This window comes from Amblyomma mixtum, chromosome 1 (genome assembly GCF_055824585.1).
Source record: "Amblyomma mixtum isolate Tamu chromosome 1, ASM5582458v1, whole genome shotgun sequence".
Lineage (NCBI taxonomy): Eukaryota > Metazoa > Arthropoda > Arachnida > Ixodida > Ixodidae > Amblyomma > Amblyomma mixtum.
The window spans coordinates 235,257,178-235,261,205 of record NC_143012.1 but is presented as its reverse complement, the minus strand read 5'-3'; positions in this window follow the sequence as shown (position 1 = coordinate 235,261,205).

Genomic DNA, 4,028 nt, shown 5'->3' with positions numbered 1-4,028 from the left:
TCTGCGTTCCGCGGCGTCGCCGTCGTCGATCGTAACCAGCAGTGGGTGGACACCTTAGTCACGCTTTAAGTGTCGGTAGTGCCAGAAACGCGGCGCTGAAGCCATAGGCCGTCGGCGTTCATTGTGTTCATTGGCGTTTTACACTCTGATCATTTTAAGGAAAGGAAGTGCGCATAACTGGCTCCCTGGGTCAGAGAACGCCTGAATCGCGCTTACAGGTGGGGTGGCGAGAGAGAGATGTGGGCTGCAGGCATTGACAACGTTGTGCTAGAAACACGGCAATGAAGCTATATAGGCCGTCGCCGTTCATTGTGTTATTGGCGTTCACTCTCACCAAATAAAAGTTTTCACCACCACCACCACCGGCGTTCATGTGTTCATTGGCGTTGGCGTTGAGAGCGTTTTACATTCCGGTCATTTTAAGGAAATGAACTGCGTATAGCTGGCTCCCTGGGTCAGTGGACGCATAAATCGCGCTTACTAAGGCGAAAGCCTTTAGTGCCTCATACTGTCGTTAGCAGCCGTGCCGACAGCCGTGTCGGCATGTGTGTCCGCGTTTTGACGGGTGTCAACCGAGATATGTCAGACAGTTACTGCCGAATTTCCTTTCCTCAAATACAATCTTCAGTTCCTTCTTTACGGCCCCTCTTTCTCTTTCTTCTTTCACTCACACTTCCTCCCTTCCTGTACGGTGCGGTTAAGGTGTCCACCGAGATGACAGAGAATTACTGCTCCATATCCTTTCTTCAAAAAGCGTTGCGTTCAAAGGGCAAGGCGTAGCGCCGAACGGGTGGTGGCGTTCCGTGTACTACAACACGCTGTCGCGTTCCACGCCTAAAGGCGAAGCTTAAGCGTCGGTTTGGTTGTTTGCGTCATTAATTAGCAGTCAATTAGTACTTAGTCATTAATCAGCAATTAGTCATTACTTCGTCATCAAAACGCTTTCGCCTCTACGTACTTCAGACAGTCAAAGTCCCCCTGATTAATTAGCAGTCAATTAGTACTTAGTCATTAATCAGAAATTAGTCATTACTTCGTCATCAATTATGTGTGACGTCATCCAGTGGTGACGTCACCAGTGCCACATAGGTAAAGTGGTGCGGAAAACGCTTTCGCCTCTACGCACTTCAGTCAAAGTGCCCCCTGCATTTTTTACGTGGTGCGGAGAGAGACAGATGTGGGCTGCATGCGTTATCGCTGACAACGGTGAACGAACTCTCGCGATGAACCATCATAAACACTTGTACTACGTACTGATGTGTTCCTTGATCTTGGGTGGGAGAAATGAGGAGTATAATACCTAAATTTTTTAGAGCGCAGCTCTTTGGCGTCCGTTCCTGGGTTTCGCGTCGTCGTCGGCGTTGTCGTTGTCGTCGGCCTCGTAACCAGCTCCGCCCCCCTTTCATCCCCCCAGCGCTATCGGCGTCAGCGGCATCAGTCAGTCGCTGCTATCTCTTCCCTCCTCCCTTTATCGTGTTGTCCGCTTGCTGCGCGCGCTTCTGCCCCCATCGTTTGCCGCTGGGTGTACACGCCGCCCCCCTCCCCCCTCTTCCTGCGAGTCTCCGGTTGTCAAAGCGCCGGCTCGAACTTAATTCCTTTCTTCGCTCCTCCTCCAATGCAACCCCTGTGCGGTGGCAATCAGAGAGCCAGATCGGTGGCGGCGGATCTGTATATGTGCACCGCCCGAGCCGAAATTGCGAATACGTGTGAAAAATAAAAAAAAAAATTCTGTGATAGCGCATACATGTGTTGCTCGATTTCTTTGCCTCAATCTATCGAAAAGGTGAAACAGCTAATTTGCTGCGCTCAAATTTCGCATTAGGAAGTAACGTAATCGTCGGTAATTTTTTTAGAGCGCAACTCTCCGACAGGAGGCGTCAGGCGTCCGTGGATGGTACTGAAATAAACACGTACTGATGACTGAGTGTTCGTTGATCTCGAGGGACGGGGAGGGGGGGGGGGAGGTGCTATAGACGACAACAGATAGAAATGACGGATCACGGTTAACTAGTCGAACCAAACTCAAACAGCATCGCCGCTGCGGTGGTGGTGGTGGTGAAAAACTTTAGTCAAAGAGAGCTTGAGGGTTAAAAAAATAAAAAAAAATAAAAATAACCCTGCTGCATGGTCGGTATCCTTAGTCCGGGACACCGCATGACGAGGCCCCGTCTCGCGCCCGCTTGACCAGAGCCCTTTGGGACTCCAGTGTGGAGCAGTTGAGGAGGGCAGTCTCCCATGCCTCTCGGGTGGGGGTGGGGGAGGGGGGAAGGTGAGGATTCTGAGTACATGCCCACACCATGTGAAAGATATCGCAGATCTCTCCACAGTGCGGGCAGCGCCCATCTGTGTTCGGATCGAAGTGTTTTGCTATTGCAGGACAGAGAAGGGTTCCTGTCTGCATGCGCCGCAGAGTTCGCTCTTCCGCCTTACTCAGCCCCTTGGCAGGTGCCGGGTAGAGACGGTGGCTGTCGCAATAATAAATTAGGATTTCGCGGAACCGCAGAAGCGGTTTATGAGCTTCTGAGCCATGAGAGCTAGGATGAGGAGCCCGGTGTGTGAGCGCTCGGGCGGTCGCATCAGCGGCCTCATTGCCTCGTAGACCCTGGTGGCCAGGAGCCCAGACCACTTTTGTGCGAGTTGGATCGGCGAGAGCGCGTCTTAGAATTTGCGAGGCCAGAGGTGATATTTCGCCTGCAAGATAATGTTCACAGGCCCGGCGAGAGTCTGTGATAACCGTTTTCGATTTTGGATCGGCGGCAGCGAGAGCAATTGCGACTTCCTCCGCTCGTGTTGAATTTGGGGCCCGAAAAGATAGCCCATCGACATTCATTCCCCGGTGGACTACGGCAGCCGTGAAGAATCCCGCGGGCGACGGCCCTGTGATGTCCACGTAATAGACGTCCTCTTTATAGCCATATTGCCTCTCAAGCGTGCGAACCCGCGCTTGTCGTCTGCCTTCATGTGAAGCCATGTCCATGTTACGCGGGAGCGGAGCGACCAAGAGCATGTGGCGCCACAGCACCGGGATGTTCTCCGTCCCCTCTGGTATGCATGTGTGTTGGATGTGTAAGCGGTTTAGCAGGCGGCGCCCAGGCACCGTCTGCGATAGCCGCGTATATTGGTTCACGAGGTGGACCTCCCGCAACTCCTGATAGGAGTTTACCACTCCCAACGCCTTCAGTTTGGCGTTGGAGGTAGCCACCGGAAGGTCCAGTGCTCGCTTTGTTGCCGTCCTGATGATGGCGTCAATGCGCTCGTCTTGTTGTTTGGTGGTGCGTAGGTACGGCACGGCGTAGAGGATCCGGCTGGTCACGAAGGCATAGGCGAGCCGTAGCGCGTCCCTGCCGCGCAGACCACCCCGCTTGTTGGAAACACTGCGGATCATGCGCCCTACCTGTTCACCTATGCTCTTGAGTTTCGCTATAGTAGAGTCCGGCCTAAGTTTGTTATTGATGAACAGACCCAGGATCCGGAGCTCCGCCACTTCTCTGATGGGACCGCCTGACAGAGATGAGATATGTGTAGAGACGTGTTGTCCTTGTGGTTTGTCCTGACGTGTAGAAGCTCTGATTTGGCGGGAGCACATTGGAGACCACAGTCGGCAGCATATGCTTCGACTATGGTGGCGGCCTGCTGAAGGCGGTCCTCTATCTCCCCAATCCAGATTGTAATGTCGTCTGCGTAGAGTGCGTGTTTTATGCCATCTACCTGAGCCAGTCGGCCGGGCAGGTGCATCATGGCGATGTTGAAAAGGAGCGGTGATAACACCGCCCCCTGTGGTGTACCTCGTGTACCCATAGAGTACGGGCCGTACTCCTCGTCCTCGATCCGGAGGAGTGCCTGACGCGCAGAAAGGAAGTCTCTGACATAGGCGAAGACCTTCGCCCCGCAGTTAGTGGTGTTCAAGTTAGAGAGTATGGTGGCATGTTTAACATTGTCAAACGCCCCCTTCAGATCGAGGGCGAGAATGGCCTTGTCGTTTTGTTGCATGGCTGTGGGTCGTATTATGTCCCTGTGTGGTTGGAGTA